Here is a 20,864-nt window from a genome sequence, read left to right as displayed (position 1 = left end):
AAGCACATATGAATATGTAACGGCAATTCTTACTATTGTAACTATGTAACTATAACACACCAATAAAAAGAGTAGAAAAGAAATCACAGCTGGGGTAGAGCGCTCGCCTAGCATGGGCAGGGTTGGATCCTCAGCACCACATAAAAATAAAGGTATTGTGTTGTGTCCATCTACACCTAAAAAAATAAATATTTTTTTTAAAAAAAGAAATCACAAAAAGAAAAATACCAACACAAAATAGAACAGCATACAAATATACAGTTAACTCCCACACACTCAGTGATCTTTAACAATCATCAACTTTATTTATATTCAGCCAAAATATATATTAAAAATTGGTCCTGATGTGTTTTCCCTATCCCACAAAATCTATAAGCATGGAAATAATTAGGCTAAGAAAACCTACAAATTTTACAGATGAAGAACAGGAGAGTAACAGAGATTAAGCAACATGTCCAAGCTGGGCAGAAACAGAACTGATGCCTCTGAGCATGCTATGACACAGTTACTGAGAGTAGGAGAATAAACCATGCCTTTTACCTTATAGAATTCAACTCTGGCATACACAGGATCTGCAGAAGAGCCACCTGCCTCTTAGCCCAGAATATTTCATACACACCATTTGGGATCATGTGGTCCCACTCAGGACAGCCATGGGGAAACTAAACTAAAGGACTGCAGCTACTTCCTCCCATGCCAGACCCAACATCCCCAATCCTGGAGTCTCCAAGAACTACCATTGCAATTCAAATGGCTGAAGTTTCTACATTAGTTCCTTACATAGCACTTCCTATCCACCCCTCCCCTGCCAAAAAAAAAAAAAAAAAAAAGATCTATGAAGCAAACACAATGAATGAGGATTCCTGCAGTGAAGTCTGAGAAGGTAAAAAGCCAACTACTCACCCCCTCTTCCAGGCCCTTAGCATGGCCCCCCACAGCAAGGGGACTAAAACCCAGACACTCCGCACACCTGCCACACAGACCCATGCTGAATATCACCAGACAAATTAAGAGACAAGACTGACACTTTAGAAAACTACATCGACACACCGCAGATGGACAATTGGCAAGGTTTTTGATTGGTTTGGTTTTTAAAGACTCACCTAAATTCTTAGTTTATGTAGAGTTGATTTCCCTGAAGATACCCTGAAGCAGACGAGAAGCCTTCAGCAGCAATACCTGAAACAATAATCAAAGTCATCAGAATCAAGTAATGCTGCAGACATCAGGCTTGGGGGGGTGGGACCTCAATCTATACATTTGGTCATTTCCTCCACACTAAGCATGAAAGGAAATAACTCAGGAAATAATGAATTTCCGCCACAACACATGGACTGGGAATTTGCTGTACCAACAGGGAATTGAGGTCCCAAGACACTTATTTCGAAGACCAAAATTATGTTACTGTTGGCAAAGAGGCAAGAACACATTTTTTTTTCTTCTTCCCTGTGGTAAGAAGGCTTTATGACTTGAATTTAAACAAAAGCTAAATATATATATATTCCCCTTCCTGCACCCTCTCACCATATTAACAATCTCAGGCCCTGTACTCTCATTGTTTTTAAATTTGTTTGCATGAGCTCTTCTGGTTTTGTTCACTTTTCCCTACTCAGTTCCTCCAACTTGTCTGTGGAATAGCCCCTTCTGGCTCCAGCTGTTCCCGTGTCCTCCCCAGTTCTGAGGCACTGGGAACTCACTGTTTGACGACCTACTCCATGGAAATCCAATTTGAAGCAGAGAAACACCTCAGAATCAAGTGTACAAATCAACAAAACAACCCAGCCATAGTTAACAAACAGGACTCTGAGTGAGAACATTTATATAAACATCCAGAGTATTCACAGGAAACAGACCCAAGTACATGTAATCAAATCTGGGCAGGTATGAGAGAATTGTGAATTAAGTGATGTTGGTTAGCTATTAAGAGAGAGGGAAAATCTGAGTCTATCCCGCTCTACTTGTGAAAAAAATAAACTCAAAATAGAATCAAATGAGTACTAGAAGAATATGTACTTGAATTATTATGAGGTTTTGTAATATAGGCATAAAAAAGGCTTTTAAGCATAATACCAAAATCTAAAACTATAAAAGGTTGAAATATTGGCTGGCTACATTCTTTAAATTAAAGTTTTTTTTTTTTTTTTAATTGAAACTTTCATAAAAGGATAAAGAAACTAGAAAAAGTAGTGAGTGGTTACATGTGAGGAATAAAAGGTTGCTTATCTCTCTTTGCTAAACTACCTTAAAATTAGTAAAGAAATTAATCTTCCTCTCAAAACGGACAAAAGAAATTTTAAAACTTTAACAGTCATAAGAAATCGAATAGTAACGAAGATATGAAAAGATATCAAGTAACACTGAAGAAAAACAATGTTAGAAGATTCAGATCTTATTTTTCACCTATCCAGTTATTAAAGATGCCAATGACTAATGATAAATGCCCAATGTCATGGACACCTTCATGGTGAGATTATAAATTAGGAAAGTCACTCTCTAGGCACTTGGACAACTAGGTCAGCATGTTAAAATGGGATACCTTTGATCCTGTACTCCTACTTAAAGATTCTTCACAAATCTAAAGGAGATAAACATGTACGCAGAAAGGTGGATATGCAAGGTACTGTTACAGAAAGAAAAAAGTAAACACCCCAAAAGACCTGCAAATAGGAGCTATGCTAAGTAAACTATAAACATTGCAAGCACTGATGGAAATCTTTTTATTGATATAAAAAGATGACCATGAAATAATTTTTAGTGAACAAATACGTAATGACTATGTGCACTATAATTCTGTGTGTGTACATGCACACGCATGCGCATGATGGGCATGCATATGCATGAAAGAAGCGGGGTATCCTGGATGTCCAGAGATGTCTAGAAGAATGTTTAATAAAATAGAAATCCTCCGTATCAGAATTTTAGATGATTTCTACTTATACTGCTTGAATTTCAAGTAAAGAGCATGAATTACTTTCTTAAAGAATAAACTTTGTAAAAATGTGCAAGAATTAAGTAATAACATTTCTACCTTCCATTAATCTTCCTTCCCCCTTGTCTTACCAAGAGTCATGACACCTGTATATTGCAGTGAACCCCAATTGGGGAGTTCACTTTCTCACCTCCAGCTCCCCTTCACTCCTCAGGGCTACTTCATCCCCACCCTTAAGTTCCAACACATTTCTGTATCCTTATTGTAAATCCATCTTCTTTCTCACTTAGGCTAACAGAATCTTACCTATGATCAAAAGAATCTCACCTGGTACCATGCTTCTCTATTTTCCATCTCCTCAATCATCCCGTTATATTTGAAAACAAATAAATCTTGTAAGCGTACGAATGTAGATTTATGGTACCCAATTCAACTAATGTTTTTGACTGACAGCTAAAGTGACTGAAGCAAGAAGCTCAAAGCTAGTATAGAAAAGGGGGGGGGGACACCAAAAACCTTATTTCCAGAGGCAGGTAATCAATTCCCTTGTTAGTCAAACATGATTAAGAGACTATTTATATGAGAATAAAAACAAAGGAGACATAATTGACCAGATGAGCCATTCCTATGCTTAAAACATTCTCTATTATAGTACACAAAACCATTTCACAGATTTATTTTTATTGAATTATATTTATACAAGATTTTTTTCTATTGAGATTATAAAATACATAAATGTATTACCATAATGAGTCCATTAGGTTCACTTTATCTTTAGCAAAGAAATTTATTCTTCTCAATGCCTTATTTTTAAAGGTTCATGAGTTCCATATAATACATACATCCACATAATATCATAATTACAAACCTGGCTACAAAGACATAATTCCTGATAGATGTACAAATCCCTTTATGGGTGTACAGGATGTAAAGCACAAATCTAATTAATCCCCTTCATCTGCTGGTGACTCCCTCTCCCCAAGAACAGTTCCCTAGAAGATAGACAAAGGACAAGAACCATGATCCAATTTCAGACATGAGCAATCATGACACTTATACTGAGTATTTGTGACTCCAGGGCACAACTCAAACAAACCCAGGAGCAACCCATGCCAGCAACCCATGGCTTCTGTTCTCCTCAGTGCCAAGCAAGTCTATAGCTGGGACAAGATGAGCTAGGATTTATGGCACAAAATACTGCACTTAGGAATGACAATAGCATAATGTTAAGGGTAAGGTGCAAATCTGAGTTTGATCATTTACTATATTTGGCCTCTGTGTGCTTAACCTCTCCGTGCCTCAGTTTCCTTCTCTGTAATAATGCAAACCAAAGGGGCTGCTGTGAGGATTAAAGGAGATCATACAGCAACATTCAATAGCCCCAGAGTTTGTTTGAGCTCCAGCTCCTCAGGAGCAATGATGGAAACAGCTTGCAGCAGAAACTCATTGTTCATTGCCTGATCCTAACAAGGTCCCTAGAGAATGCTGAGATGAGCTATGTCTCCATGTAGGCCACACTTATCTATTTTAAATGCTTTTGTCTGTTTTTTTGCAGTGTAGGGATTGAACTCAGGGCTTTGCACATGTGAAGCAAGCACTCTGCCACTGAGCTACACCCCTCGTCCTAAAAGGCTTATTTTAAACACAGATAAGATCTTTTCAAGTAAATAGAAACTTGAAGCAGGATCTTGCTATTTAAAGGACTTGCCTTAACGGAGCCTTCTCTGGATCATATGGCAGCTCCCCACTGTACCTTTGCTGGAGGATTTTAAGCAGCACAGGTAGATGTGATTAAAAGTTAGCAAAAACTCCTAAAGTACCAGTCACCAACAAGCAGGATATCAGGACAGGTGGTAACTGCTCCTATATCCCAGACCACCTCTTACCTGCTCCATGAATTTAAAGCACACCCTTTGGAATCCAAGTTTGTTGGCCTGGCTGGGTGTGATAGTGCACATTTGTAATCCCAATGGCTTGGGAGGCTGAGGCAGGAGGAGGAAGATCACAAGTTCAAAGCCAGTCTCAGCAACTTAGTGAAACCCTAAATAATTTAGCCAGACCCCGTCTTTAAATAAAATATTTAAAAAGGGCTGAGGATGTGGTTGGTACTTAAGCGTCCCTGAATTCAATCCCTGGTACCAATAATAATAATAATAATAATAATAATAATAAAACACAAAAAGTTTTCTCATCTTCAGAGGAGAAATGATCATTCCTAGCTATTTTGATGTTGTGGGGATGAATGATAGAGGACAGGTGACGTTCCTAGCACAATGCCTGGAATCCAGGAAGTGTTTGGTAAAGGGGTATACCTAAGATCATCACCTCAGCTTTAAAGAAACAAAACATGCTAAATAACCTGAAATTACAAGAGACACTCTTTCACCTTGAGAGTTTTAGGGACTTTTGTTTTCCAGTCTTGGCTTAATTCTCACAGATAGGTGGATCCACGTTGAATTACATCTGAAGAGCCTGCATGATATACGTGGCTGAAATCTCACTATGTTCCATAGACCCCAAGCCACCAAGATACAGTCATCGTAAGATTTCATTAAAAGGCAGTCAGCAGTGTAAAACTGCACCCACACTTTACCTCAGCACCATCTGCATGAGCACAAAAATCAGCTCAAATTAACAAAATTGGTTTTAAAAGACAAGACCAAATGAAGCAAAGAAAATCCACTACATTTAACTAAAGACGACAGAATATACTCTTGGCTTGAGTTACCACTTATGTTTGACACATTTATTATTAATCACTCAAAATCATAAAATCCCAGAAGCAAAGAAATAAACCAAAGAGTTCTTTAATAGCCCTACATAGATATGGGAAGATCTAAAGAGAAAAGAGAAGATTTGTAAACAAAATTCTCCCAACGTACTCCAGCTTCTACCAATTGCTGACAACATGTCTTATTTGTTTTTGCTGAAACCTTCAGAATGCTCTTATTCAAAGTGCAGCTCAATGAGCTTGGACCAGCTCTGCTAGGTCAGAATGTATCTGACTCCAAGGGGAGATGCCCAATTCTCTGCTCATGGCTGCCCCTCCCTCACTTTCCAGCTAGAGACTGAGTGCTGGGCCAGGGTCAAAAGAGCCTCAATGAGCAGTGAGCAGGCAGATTCCTCATCCAAACCTTCAGAGAAATCATGTCCTGTCTTGACCTTTGCAGAACCGAGAGAAAAGAGAGAGACCCATAGAAAAGCTCCAGAAATCTCTTTGTATTCTTCTAAAAAATTACATTCTAACAAACTCTATGGTGGGAGGAAGAGTTACCTGCAAAAAGGACTCGAAGTATAAATGCTGGTTAAGCAAAAAGAGTTTCTTAAGGCAGAACATTCTGGATGTGCTAATGTGGATTATGAGTAAATGGCTACCATAGCTTTCTCATACACAGATCCCTTTATTTTTGTGGTCTGCATCTTGGGACAAGTGCCCTGTGCATCACTTGAAATATTATAATTCACTACTTTTATGCAAATCATTGTTAAAAACTCACTCGACACCACCACACTAACAACTGAAGGACTAAGCACAATCCCTATAGTGATCAGTCAATGGTGCAAATATCAATGCAAAGTAGTGCAGAGCTTGTGTTTTCCGGGCAGGCAAGAGAAGCCTACGATTATGCTGCTATATTCCCCTCTATCTTTATGTGCTTTCAATAATAGAATATTGAGGTGCCATGATTTCCTTACTGTTCTATATAATTAATAGTCCCCGCCTCTTAAAAATTTAAAAAAACACTTAAAAATCAACTAGTAGTATGTATAACTAGAAGGTAAACTCCATGAGAACAAGAACAGAGCTATATCCCCAGTGCTGGATACAAGGATGCTCTACAAATATTTGATTAAAGGAATACAATGAATGAATAAGTTGTCCCTAAATGTATCATTCACTCATTTTATTAACTGGCCCAAATATAACTTCTATAGTTCTATATTTTAACTTTGAAATGCTTATTATAATTTCATATTTCTCAAATTCTGTTTATCCCAGTTTATTCCCAGCACACTCTCTCATCCTTTGCAATTCCCACAACAACAATAAAAAAAGGAGAAATATTTTTCTTTATGACTTCTGGGTTAGAAGAAACTGTCTCTAGACCATATTCAGTACATTATTACAGTCAATTATTTCCAACAAAAGGTTAATTGGCTAACATTTGAATGACTAGGAAATTCAATTCATCAGAGCTATGCAGAGGGCCCCCTTCTTTGGAGGAAGTAAGCAAAAACATGCCTATCTTCTAAAAGGAGGTAACTCTACAAAAATAAGCTCTCATTATCAATTTTCTGGGGGTAAAAACCCCACAGAATACATGTATCAAGAACTATCCTATAAGCCAGGCACAATGGTGCTGCCCGTAATCCCAGTGGATCAATAGACTGAGGCAGAAGGATCACAAGTTCAAAGCCAGCCTCAGCAACTTAACAAGGCCCTAAGAAACTTAGGGAGACTCTATCTTAAAATAAAAAATAAAAAAGGTCTGGGTATGTGGTTCAGTGGTTAAGTGCCCCTAGGTTCAATTCCCAGTTCCAAGAAAAAGAAAAGAAATACCTTTACTGTTAATTTACACTTAATATTCTGAACAGTCAATTCTGAGATGTTGCCATACCTTCAAAGTGAACAAATATTTTGGCTCAACTTAATTCACTATGTTAAAATCTGGCAATGTATTTTAGAAAAATCTAAAACAATTTTTCTTTTTAGAGAGGTCAGAACAAGAAAAAGCCAGAAAATTAGAAATAGTATCAATTTCCTCCTTGTTAATTCAGAAAATTAATTAGGGCAGTCTCCACCTCTAATTCCTCAAAGCTTTAAGGGTTAGGGGGCTCCTATTTAGCAATCCCCAACTTTTGGCTGGGTTGCATCCTGGTGTATTGCAGCAACCTTACCAGTTCCACTGACTTGCCAGCTCCCTGCCACCACCAGAGTGAATTGGCTAGGGTGATCATTTGAGTTGGGTCTTCATTTCTTACAAAATCAAGGCCAACTCCCCAGGCTACAAGCATCTCCAATGCCCACTTGATCATCTGCCACCATCCTGCCATGAAAGTCTGTGTTCCAGCACCAATGAGCCCACACACCTTGTGCTCTGTACCCTCTTAGCTACATTTCCCTATAGGGGAATGCCTACTCTTCTATGCCCAAATGGACGTTGAGATCCACCTGCTCCAGGGAAACTTTGTTTACCACATCTTAACTTCTGCACTTATAGTAATATGTTGGAATAATTTGTTTAGGTGTTTGCATTGCCCACTAGACTGGAAGCTCTCAGAGGGCAAGAATATGGCTTTCCAAACATTTCTATCCTCAGTTCAGAGCATAACTCTAAGCACATATTTAGTGCTTAATAAATGTCTCAAGAATTTTAAAAATATGTATTATATATTAATAAATACAAGAAACTGGGTATGGCACAGTCTCAAGAGGCTGGGGTGGAGCATCAGATTCACAATGGGGTCAGGGGTATGAACATATGCTTACACATACAGCAGGCAATAGGAGGCCAAATTCTATGATCATCCTCCAGGCTACTTCAAGGCTCCAGCCAGAGCCCTTCTTCTCCTATTCCTGGAGACTGACCAATTATTGACCCTCCTGCTATAAACCTGATATCTTTGGATAAGCTTCTCTTCTGTTGGACTTTGTCAATTGGGGAAATATGCCATTTTATAGTTATGCCTTCTCCATCTCCAAAGGGGGGGTGGAGAAAAGTTAATCTGAGGTGTAACAACTGAATAATGGGAAAAAGACTCCCCTGTATAAGCTATTCCATCCCTGAACCCTAAAGGACATCTGTTATTCTCAGCCACGTGTTCCTTCCAATGTGGACACTGTGGGAGCATAGGAAGCACTCCAGAGCATCAACAGTGGAACCGGATGCACAGAAGAAGGCAAGTGTGGTTCATCAATTACGTGAGCATTTCTTTCAAGAAGGCAGGGTGAGAGGTTAAAGTAAAAGGAACAAAAAGGCACATATATACATGGATCACTAATCAGTGCTAAAAAGAAATCACTATGCAGAGCTATCAAGCCATAAAAACACAAAATTGAAAGAAGCCAATCTGAAAAGGCTACACATTGCATGATTCCAATGACATAACCTTCTGGAAAAGGGAACAGTATGGAGACAGCAAATAGATCAGTGGTTGCCAGGGGTTAGGGGAAAGGAAGAGGTTATAGGCAGAGCACAGAGGACTCTCGGGGCAGTTTAATCTCTTCTGGAGGATATTATGAGGGTGGATTCATGTCATCATATTTTTGTCAAAAATCCATAAAGTGTGCAACATCAAGGGTGACCGCTAATGTAAACTAGGGATTTTAGGTGATAATGACATGTTAATATAGGTTCGTCAATTGTAATGAATGTGCCACTTTAGTGTGGGATGTGATAACAAAAGAGACTGTGTTTGGGAACTCTCAATCCTTTCTACTTGATTTTTGTTCTGAACCTAAAATGGCTCTAAAAAAATTAAGGCCCTTAAAAAATTGGGGGGGTGGGGAGTGGGTAGAGGTTAAATGAGAAAGATACTGAACATACCACTCAGGCACTGAGACTGGGGAACACTGTCTGGAGATCCTCCTCACTGCAGAACAGAAACTGGGAAAAGGGTCTAGAGTGACCCAAGCTGGCTTGCTCTGGGAGCATCAATGGAGGACCTGGGGTGAGGTCACCTGCGTGTATGGCACACTTAGGTGGAACAGGGACTGTGCACACAAGGCTGGCTCCACACTGCTAGAACTGACCCTCCCCAACTCTCATTCTTACTGCCACCCTGACCTTTAACACAAAGGCTCTTCCATACTAGCACCTTGGACATGCTCCAACAGTGACACAATACAACTGAAGGGCATGAAGAGTGAATCCAACTTTCTCAAGTGGTACATCATCTGGTTTTCCACACTGATGGAAACCCATCATCTGTAATGAAACATCCCAGGTCCCCAGCAAGGGGAAGAAGGGGCATGCCCACAAATACCCAATCCCCCAGCCCTCAAAGCCTGGTTTCCTGGGTGCTGAGAGCCAACATACCACAATCTAAAATTGTCCAGAAGAAAGAATCAAGGGGCACTGTGAAATTTTGTCAGCCCCCTGGCAACCTATGACAAAGACAAGAACATGGAGTCCTCGAAGACAGTGATTTGGCTAATCGGGACCAAATACATATTCAGAGATATATAATGTAGAAACAGGACTTGATTTTTATAAGAACAAACCTGTCACCATTTGGTCATGATTAACATTACTATAATCTTCAAACTCTATAATTCAAAAGCAATTTCTCTGCTCTATGATCCCTTGTGAAATCTGGTCATCGTAAACTGCCAACTGGTATGTTTTCCAAAAAACTAAATACCTCTCTTCTCTCCTCACATGACCAATGATTCTTTGCATATTCATTATGGTCCATTTCATTCAAAAACAAAACACCTCCCAGCAAACTGGACTGCTGTCACTGAAGCTTCATCCTCCTCTCCATATCCTATGAAAATGAATTCTTTGCCTTATGTCTCCTCCCTCCCATCTATGATCTGTCATCCCAAATCCCCACTTTTCTAAGAAGCTTATTGTCCCCCATGGTTTCCCCTAATCTTAGAGTTCTCTGAATTTTCATGGGTCTTAGAGGTTCCCCCACATAATTTAGCAATTAATTATGTCATGTTTTCTTTTACCCATTTCACCTACAGCATCGTAAGACTGACAGGGAAGGTATACTCAGGCACGGAGCCTGATGCCAGGTAACTAAGACCAGGGCAACCTGCTCCCTCACACTCAGGCTGTGTGCACACATGCGGCTGGAGTCCTGTGTGTTCACCTCCTTCCTCTGTAAAATGCAGCCATAGGGGCCTCCCTCACAGGCTGAGCACAACACACCCACCATTCAGATTGACCTTCCTATATCTCTTCAAGGCATTTTTGCACTGTGAAATAGCTAGTAAATGGTTTTAAAATAATGTTTTCAGTTCATAGTGGTTTTCTTTGGGAGATGGGATTTCAGAATTCTTTTCAACTTCATGCACCATGTAAACACCTAAAACTTAGTTTAAAAAGCCATATACATATGAACTAAAGACACTATTATAATGCAACCCTATGCACAGAGGGTCCCTGATTCAAGATACAAATTATAATTTTTGAACCTATGACAGTGCAAAAGCCATAAGCATTCAGTAGAAACTGTAGTTCCAATGTGGGATTTTCTTTTCCCAGGCTAGCGATATATAGTATGATGTTCTCTCCAGATGCCCAGTTGTAGGCTTACATAAGCAAAGAGTGTGTTTAAGGTGGCGAGGCTAAGCTAGGATATTTGGTAGGCTAGGTGCATTAAAAGCTTTTGTGGCTTATGGCATTTTCAACCTAGGATGGGTTCATCAGCACAAAACCCCATCATGAGGCCGAGCAGCATCTGTACTCGTCACGCGGCCTCAGCAATGATCAAGTCCTGACCAAGTCTTCCATCAAGACCTCCTTTTATTTCTTCTCCAGACCTCACTGGAGGTTATTTTGAAGCACAAATCACATATCATATGACTTAAGAATGACTATAAGAATAATATTTTTAAATATGAAAAGATACAGATTTGACACTTATCAAATAAAGTTGTAGGCATCTTGTTTTCTCTGTTCCCTGCTGTACACTTCCTTAAAAGTAAGTCACACAAACATTACTGCCTGATCTCTGAAGAACTTTAGGGTGTTTCCCAGCCATGGACCCTAGGGATCAGAAGAAATTGGACTCATTTTTAAAAGGTGATACCATGGAAATTGCTGGACAAATAAAACTTCCATTATTTAGTGATGCCGGCAAGGCTCAACAGGTCTCGGGGAGAATTTCTGGTGGCACAGGAGCTGGCTGGGAGGCCCTGGGCAGGACATCTCCCCTCCCAGCCTTGTTCCAGAGGCGAGAGACAGGACTCCAGCTCAATGCTCCCACTAACACACTTGGCTATTGCTCCCTGCCCTTCAGCTAGGAGCTTCTCCCTCCCATTATGCTTCTGTCATTCCCAGCACCAGCATCTCTGGCCAAAGTCACTCAGTCCCTACTTGCTCTTTGTCAAAAATAGACTAAACATACATTCAAATAGCAAAGTCTTTTCCAGAAACAAGTTCCCCCCAATCACCCTTTTACTCAAACAACAAAACAAAAATCATTTCATTTTTTTTTCCCTTTCCAACTTCTTGAAATGAAGAAAAAAAAATACTGTCCTGCTTGAGTCTCTTTCCTGGACTCTTTTATAAGGCATAAAAATTCTTTGCTCTTTCCCTGCTCCGTGGATGAGAAAACCAGCCTACCCGTAGGAATTCACCTGCTAAAAATATCTACGTGTGCCAGACCTTCCCCAGAAGGTCCATGCTGTCCACTCGGAAGTAACTGTGAAATCACTTAAAACATCATTTTGGAGAAAATCATAATTCAATAATTTTCCCAATTCCCTCTCTCTCTCTCTCCACTCTCTCTCTTTTGGTGGTATTGGGGGTCGACCCCAGGGCCTTAGTACATGGTACGCAAGTGATCCATCACTGAACAGCACCCTACATCTTTTTATTTTTATTTTTTTAAGACAGGGTATCACTAAGTTGCTGATGTTTTCCTTGAACTTATGATCCACCTCCCTCAGCCTCCCAATTAGCTGAGATTTCAGGTATGCATCACTGTGCCAGGTCTGCCTGATTCCTTAGTTCTGTTCTACTCAATATTGTAGCTGCTAGTCATATTTGACAACCAAGCAGTATAAAGGGCATTAGTCCGAATTGAAACTTTAATGAGTATAAAATATGTGAGATTTCAAATATTTTTTAAATACCTCATTAATAATTTTTATATTATATTTTGAAGTATAATTGGATATATTGGGTTAAATAAAATATATAATTAATTTCACTCTTCTAATGCAGCTATAGAGACTATAAGTCATAAATATATCAAAATTAAAATTTCACTTTTTTACATGGCTCTAGAGCATTTGAAATTGTGTCCGAGTTTGGTATTATATTTCTAGGATAATGCTCCTCTAGGTTGAAATTCCCTTTTTAACAACTGCATAAACATGTTTCATGTCAATTCACCATAAACAAATTAAACACAACCCTAAAGTGTAAATTAATTCACTTGAAATTCTTTGCTAAATTCTTTCCTATACTTCTCCAAATGGTTTCTGCCAATCCTCATTAAGATTTAAATATTTAAGTTTCCAGTAAGATAATCACAGCTACCTTGAGTGTAAAAGATCATGTAATCAATCAGCAGATGGCCCCCTCTAGACTGAGAGTCAACACGTTTAACTGCTGTGCTATTTAAAAGGCTATTTAAAATCCATATTTTTAAATCTCACAATCAGAAAAAGATAAAATTACTTCTGGCTGTTATTACTTGGGATTCTAGAATTCCATTTTGTATAGCTGGGAAAATATTCCAATCCACAGTTCTGCTATAAAGCAAAGGATAACTGGGCATTTTCCATAAGAGAGAATAGACCCCTCCTGCCTTCAATTGGTTTTCACTCAATGAAAAAAATGAATATCTAATGTAGACTGAACAACGACTTTTCCTTAAAAGTAAGTCACACAAACATTACTGCCTGATCTCTTTAGAACTTTAGGGTGTTTCCCAGCCATGGTCCCTAGGGATCAGAAGAAATTGGACTCATTTTTAAAAGGTGATACCATGGAAATTGCTGGACAATTAAAACTTCCATTATTTAGCTCAGAGCTTCCCAAAGAGTGGTGTGCCTGCTCCAGTTTGTGACTGGTCCCCAATGATACAAGTATGGAAAATAAGAACAGTTGGAAACTCTTAGAGCAATTGGACAAAGTGATTTATGTTGGCTGAATCTAATTTTTAAAAATGTAATTGTATTTTATGTTTCTTCAAATATTTCATGCTTATTGAATTTTACAAAAGGACATCCACCTAAAACAGATATTAAGAAAATGTTCCTCTCTTTCAGAAACACTGACCTAGACCACTCCACCAGAATCCCTGATTTTCTGGTGACTTCCCTCCACATTTGCAGGGAGGTAGAAGGGTGCAGAAAATAGATAAAGGGAGCCGAGACTCTGCACTGCAAAAGGTAAATGCCTCTGCTAAGAGAGGTGAGAGAAACAATGATTCTCATAACATAGCTAGGATTAGAATCTGTGACACATATTTTCACACCTACAACCAAAATGCCATATTTCTTTAATTATATAATGTCATGGATTATAAACCATAATGTAATATAATACAGTGTTCATGGGTCCTGATTTCAGAGATATAAAAATAAATACCAACTAAATTTCATATATGGAAGTTCATATATGGAATGATTATATCTCAACTAAGAAAAATATAGTATTCATTATACACACAAGAAAATAAATCATTTTTTGTAAAGCCTTCCAAGTTGCGGTTAAAGGCTAAACACTTCTAGGTAAGTAGGGGGCCCATTATTGAGCATCAACTATGCACAAGGTATTCTGAGAGACCTAACAGAAGTGATAGTCCCTGAACAATTTATAACTGAGATGGGAAGGCAGATGGTACCTAAAACATCAAGGAGTTGAGAGTAAGGCAGGGGAAGGCCTCACATACTCCCACTGGTGTCCCATCAGTTACATTTGGTCCCAAGGCTCTTCTACCCAGCCAAGGATGGGGCCCCTAGGTAGACTGTCTCTTTCTCCTCTGCCCCAAGCTGAAGGGTGAAGGCAGGGAGTCAGGTAGCTGAGCTCCCCACCTGCTTCTATTGCCAACCAATTGGTGTAAGCTTGGGCAGCAGCCGCTATAAGCCACTGTGTCCTCATCGGTATAAGGAATAATAAAGCATACACCTCAAGGCAACCCAGAAGGTTGGTTTGTTGTTGGAAGATCAGGAACTCCTGCAGGGTATATACTGAGGGAAGGAGTAAAAGGAAAGAAAAAAAAAAATCATGGCCAAGGGAAGGAGGGGATTACTTGAGAAAGGAGCCCTGGGAGGTGGGAAGGGGGCCATTGTCTTCCATCCCAAATTCTTTTCCATCATCCTGGAGTATCCAAAGGGAGAGGAGACATCTCAGGAAAATGTTATCCACAGAGATAGGAGGAGGGTGTTCTTCCATGACGAACAAGTGCTGAGGAGAGAGGAGAAAGGGCTACATGTCTCCTACAGGAGCCTGAGCAAGTGTGTACCAAGGGTCCAGAAGGAGGCTATGTGGGAAAAGGCCCAGGCTGAGGCATTGAGTCCTCACTGGGTGCTGACACCAGTCTCCAATGGTTCATCAAGGTGGCTGAGTTAACCTGAGGGCAGAGAGACCATGTTCTCTGCTTCCTCCAGAGCACTAGGCAAGGGTATCAGGGAGCTGGGGTCACGCAGAAGAGAACTGGAAGAAGGTAGAGGGAGAGAAAGCAGGGTGCTTGACAGAGTGGCAGACAAGGAGTCTCCTCCATAGGGAGACTACAGTGACAAAGAGCAAGAGAGGGGATATGAACAGGGGAGACAGAAAATGCCAAGAGGGCCAAAAATTCTGGAGAGACCTCACATAATTCAAGGCATGATTATGAGAACTAGCTACTGGCTGGAAGAAAAGCCTGCCACAGAGAGCCAAGGGCCAGCTGGGGTCTGGGTTGTTAATAACTTCACCTGTAGGGGCATCACAGTGCCAGCTCTGAGAAGAGAGGCTGGGTGGGTTGAGAAGCCCATGAGCACAGGCCTATGTCCATGGACAAGTCAGGCATTAGCCAGGAGGGGACAGCACAAGACTGCAGAAGGAGCAGCCACTGAGCCAAGACTGGGAGGGGAGGGTGTGTCAGGAGGAGGCAGTGGCCAAGCAGAGGGTAGGACCTGGGAGTGCCACCAGGGAATCAGAAACCTACATAAACCCTTCAGACCTAGCAAGATAACAGTGACTGAGGAGAAACAGGGGCCATAAAAGTTACCTGCAGTGAAAGTGCTGGGAAGTGTGTCTGGCTTGGTTCTTTCACTGCTAGAATGCTTCATTAAGTACTCCATCTTCATGAACTTCTAGGATCCTGGCTGATACCACAGATCCTGGCATAGAAAATTTTGCATGGAGTAGATTTTTTTTAAAAAGCTGCATCTCAGGGAAAGAAAGCTAACAGAGCCCAATCAATGATAGTCTGAGGGGAGTTGCTGTCTAGGGATTCAAAGCACCTGCTAGCTGAACATTTCCCTTGAGGCAAGGCTGTGCCCTGTGACAAGCTAGAAAGCCTGGAAGGAAAGGCATAGGCAAAACTGGAGAAAAGTAGGAATCTCTGAGGTTCCTGCCAGATGCCTGCACCAGGCTCAGGACCTCCATAGGAGACACAGGAGAAGGAAAGCAGGTGTCCAGGATCCATCCCACCCTGGAACAGTGAGATTAAATGATGAGGTAGATCAGAGGAGACTAAGAAGACCTAGGAGACTTTTCAACCACACTCAATGGATTCATAATACTAAGGAATATTTAGGTGCAATAATGGCTCGTTTATTTTTAGGGATTATAATAATTAAGAACAGAGCCTTAATCTTCTTGAATTGCACGCTGAAATATATACAGAAGAACGATATGAAGGTGAGGATTTCATTCAAAATAATCAGGTGAGTAGGGGGTATTCTTGATGAAACAAGATGAGTCAAGTATTGATAATCACTGAAGCTAGGAAGTACACGTGACTCATTAGACTAATCTATATTTGAATTTTTCAAGAAAAAGCGTTAACCACAGCAAATAAAAAGGAAGCAACACGAGAATTGTGCTACTAAGACTTTACTGCAACAACTCTAATCTCCCAAAGTGTGCTTTTTAAAGTGATTACAATGCTTAAATCTTTAAGATCAACAGTTTCATAGGGACAGAGTCTTTCCTTGAAGTTTTCTAAAGAAGCAACACTGGCTGGAGGAACATATGTACAGTCACACTTGAGAAGGTCCAGGAATCTCATCTGCCCAAACATCATGTCACCTTGACATCTAAGTTCTGCACCTTCCTCTCTGATGACACAAAGTAAGTTTGACTGCTTCACCACTGTGGTGGGCAAGAGACTCCTGTCATGCTTTGCTGCCTAGCTGAAGAATCGAGCAATCAGAAGCTGCCAAGTGTCAAGTACATCTCCTGAGCACCCTTAGTGTGATTGGCATCCCCCTTTCTAAACAATGGAAGGAATGGCAATAAGCCTGGAAAGGAAAATAGCTAATGCCTGCTCTACGCATTCACAGCCAATGTCAATGTCATCAGCACCAGATGCCCTCACTTTGGTAAGAGCCAAGTTGTGGCCATGTTGACCCCAACTGGGTTGGAAGGTGACTCTCAAGAAGAGAACAGGTTAAGAGACCCAAGCATACCACTGCCTACACATGGATTCTTCTGCTTCCACCTAACTCAGAAGGTCTTGTGTGTGACCAGAACTACACCAAGTACTTTAGGAAGGACTAGCTTAATCCAGCACTTCTCCACTGGGGTGATTTTGTACTCAGTCACCACCAAGGCATATCTGGTATTGTGTGGAGACACAACATGTGGGGGTGGGTACAGGCCTCTGATACACAGGACAGCACCACATAACTAAGACTTCTTTAACCTAAAATGTCAACAGGGTCAAGTGGAAAACCCTAGCTTGGGCAACTGAAATGAAAAGCAAAGGAATATTCAGGTGTGTCTGGGAAAGGGAACAGAAACAGAAAGAGACAGGGAGAGAGGCAAAAGCAGAGAGGTAAAGACACTACCTTTTACATGTCCTTTATTTGTATGCTTCTACTAAGGTGTTTTTTTTAACCAGATACAGTATTCAATGTCATGTCCTCTGGTGCAGATCCTACTTGGTCCAGTAACACAAGAGGCCCAGACTCTTGAGGGACAGCGACTGCCAAGACAAATATTTGCTTTTTTCCAACGGCCATATTTACTCAAGATTATTCTGCTCTTGATGAACTGGAAACCAACTGGTGGTTGACACACTTGGAAAAGAGCCACAGAGCAGCCTGGCACCCTTCCCACAGTGGTAAGAAGGGAATGTGGCCTAAGAAGGCTGATCCTGAAAAGCACCTAAGCTTTTTGATGGAGCTACTTTGAAACCAGATTCATACCCCCAGGGCAATTCTGTTCATGTTTTCAGCATCACTGAAGAGTCTTGAGAAATGGAAAGTGAAGGACGCTAAAGTAAAGAAAGCCAGGTGACAAAAAAGGAGAAAGAAACAAATATCACTGAAAAAAAGCTCTCACATATTATTACTCCAGGGCTGGAGTTGTAGCTCAGGGGTAGTGCTTGCCTCGCAGGTGTGAGCCATTGGGTTCGATCCTAGCACCACATAAAAACAAATAAAGGCATTGAGTCCATATACAACTAAAAAAATTATTACTCCAGGGTACAGTAGCATTAGGTTGCTTATTAACCTTGAACGATAACCTACACTGACCTCCACGACAACCAAAATTAGCTTCTAACTTGAAATATACTGTTTGCATTCACATATGTGGAGTGTTTCTATAATAAAGTGGTAACTGGAGTTCAGCTGTGCCTAGACTACATGACCACAAAATCTTTCAGGTGCCACGGAGCTTGTGTTCTTCACAGCCCCTCCTCTTTACCACAAAAACTCAATCACAGCGACAACTGCCAAATCCACCTACTAAGGTAAGAAGCAAACCACACTGATCTCACATGTAAGCTTCAAATGCCATCCTTCAAGAAAGTCTGGGTCCCAGAGTGTGTCTGCGAAAGTAGTCCTAATACCCTGGTGGTCCTGGGCATCAAATGCTGAGCTAACACCTCCCTGCTGTGGGAGGCACTTCTATTAAAAAGGAAGTGAGGTCCTCAAGCCAGAGGGTTTAGCCAGAGATGTCCTGTCCCCAAACCATGCATCCATGGCTTTAGGGCACAGAAGGGAATGTCAGAGGGGATTCTTTGATTCTCCCATGAGAACACACACTCAACCTCTGGCCTGAAGGAACTAAATGGTAGTCCCACAAAAATATAAATCCACATCTTAACTCCTAGAATCTGTAAAAGTGGCATTACTTGGGAAAAGGATCTCTGCAGATGTAATTAATTATAGTATTGAAATGAGATCATCCTGAATTAGGTGGATGGGTCCTAAATCCAATGAGAAATGTTCTTTTATGAGAGAAGAAGCAAGGACCAGAGCAATCAGAAGACTATATGAAGACAGAGGGATAGGGTGCAGTCAAGTAGCCTCAAGGCAAGGAGTCCTTGGAGTCAACAGAAGCTGAGAGGTAAGGAAGGATTTCCCCTAGAACCTTTAAGGGAGTCTGATTCTGCTGAAATGCTGACTTTGCACCTGTGGTCTCCAAGCTGTGAGACACAAATTCTTATGGTTGTAAGCCATCCCACTTGTGGCACTTTGTAAAGGCAATTCTATGAACTATACCTGATCTAACACAGACTGTCGAGTACCAGGCTGTCAAAATTGTCAGGTGAGGCTGCAGCAGGGTATCTACCAGGGCATCTTCCCATGGCCAGGGATGAGCTCAGAAGGATAGGGCTAGGGGATATGTATGCAGCTCTGAAATCCAGACCAAAGATATTTTCCAAAGGACCTGCTCTGGGATGTAGTCAAGGGAAAATGTGCTCCCTCCCATCTGACATGGGCCAGAGCACCACCCAAAGAGACAAGCTTTTCCAAATGGTCCCTGAGAAAGGCAACCTCGAAGTCATGTGGATCCTCTGAGGAGTGGCTGTCATCAACCCCACCGCTAACATTCACAGAGCACTTCCCATGGGCCACACACTGTTTCAACAACCATAAAAGGTAACTGCTCATTCTGCATTTTGATTTCATCCTTCCCTGTCTTTTCTTAAAATTGCTACCTCTTATATATGGGTCTAAAAATAATTGTTTAATGCTACATTTAAAAGAAATTGCTAGTGCTTGCTTGGCAGCAGATATTCTAAAATTGGAACAATACAGAGATTAGCATGGCCCCTGCACAAAGATGATGGAATTCCTTTTTGTTGTTGTTGTTTGGAAGGGAGGAAGGCAGACATAGAAAGATTGCCACCGTTGGCATGTCTCCTGAGGAAAATGAAGCAGAGGCAGTTTGAACAGTTGCCCCAGGACAATTAGTGGTTAGTGAAGAAGCCAGACCCATGACCCAAGGGTCCATGTCTTCAGAGCCTGGCCAGCACTCAACCCTGCCTCACCTGATCCAGGAGTTCATTCCCCTCACCCCAGCATGCTCCCTGCCACCCAATGCTCCTGAAGCAAGGTCATATTCTTTGCCCAAGCCACACCCCTTGCCTAGCTCCTCTTCCCTTCTCCCTATTTTATGTACTTTAATTAAACAATAATTAGGTACATGAAATGCTAATGTCTAGATGATGGGCTCAGATAATTCAACAGGGATGGTGACATTTAAGTAAAAGTTTAGTATGTAAGGACGAGAGGGAATTCCCATTCCAAACACATCATCCTCAGCTACAAACCCACTCTTGCTGGCCTGCCAGTTGAGGCTGCACTATAACCCTGCACATCTCACATTCAAGTAGGGTCTTTTCCTTGTGCCTCAGAAATGCAACATGCTGAGGAGGCGTTTCCTGCTTCTGCTCTGATTCCCTCCAACCTCTCACTGCTCAAATCTACTGACCACATCCCCACATCCCCAGGCATCCCCAAGACACATCAACATTTAAGATGCTTTTTTGATGGTGCAATCTGTTTGGGGAGGACTGACATTGTGCTTCAAATATTTTTGAAAACATCCAGCCCCTTGAACTGGTAAATACAGGGCTTCAGATTTCATATCAGGAAGTAATATAGATGCAGAAGTGCTTTCCTATATAAACATGCTAGCATTCAATCTTTGTACCAATATGGACTTGAAATAACTTAATGATCCATGAGAAAAAGTTGGTTAAGTTCACCATGTGTCATATTCTTGACTGAACATTTCTTAACCAGAAAAATATTGCTCATGAAAACTTGAGAAAATGCTTACTCTATAAGCATATAAGT

The 20,864-nt window shown here is 40.9% G+C and overlaps 1 protein-coding gene and 1 pseudogene across 3 annotated transcripts in view; one reads left to right on the top strand and one right to left on the bottom strand.

The window, feature by feature from the left end:
• Tln2 (talin 2) overlaps positions 1-20,864 on the bottom strand; it is a 405,661-nt gene that overhangs the window by 233,968 nt on the left and 150,829 nt on the right. For all 3 annotated transcript variants that reach the window (XM_071608339.1, XM_071608342.1, XM_071608340.1), the window contains one exon: positions 1,104-1,179. The gene's annotated coding sequence lies outside the window, so the exon portion shown is untranslated. The remainder of the gene's footprint in view (positions 1-1,103; positions 1,180-20,864) is intronic.
• LOC114085143 (U6 spliceosomal RNA) lies at positions 19,778-19,876 on the top strand (annotated as a pseudogene).

The sequence above is a fragment of the Marmota flaviventris genome, chromosome 2 (genome assembly GCF_047511675.1).
Source record: "Marmota flaviventris isolate mMarFla1 chromosome 2, mMarFla1.hap1, whole genome shotgun sequence".
Lineage (NCBI taxonomy): Eukaryota > Metazoa > Chordata > Mammalia > Rodentia > Sciuridae > Marmota > Marmota flaviventris.
Note: the sequence above shows the minus strand (reverse complement) of the source record. Positions and strands in the feature narration are given on the sequence as shown.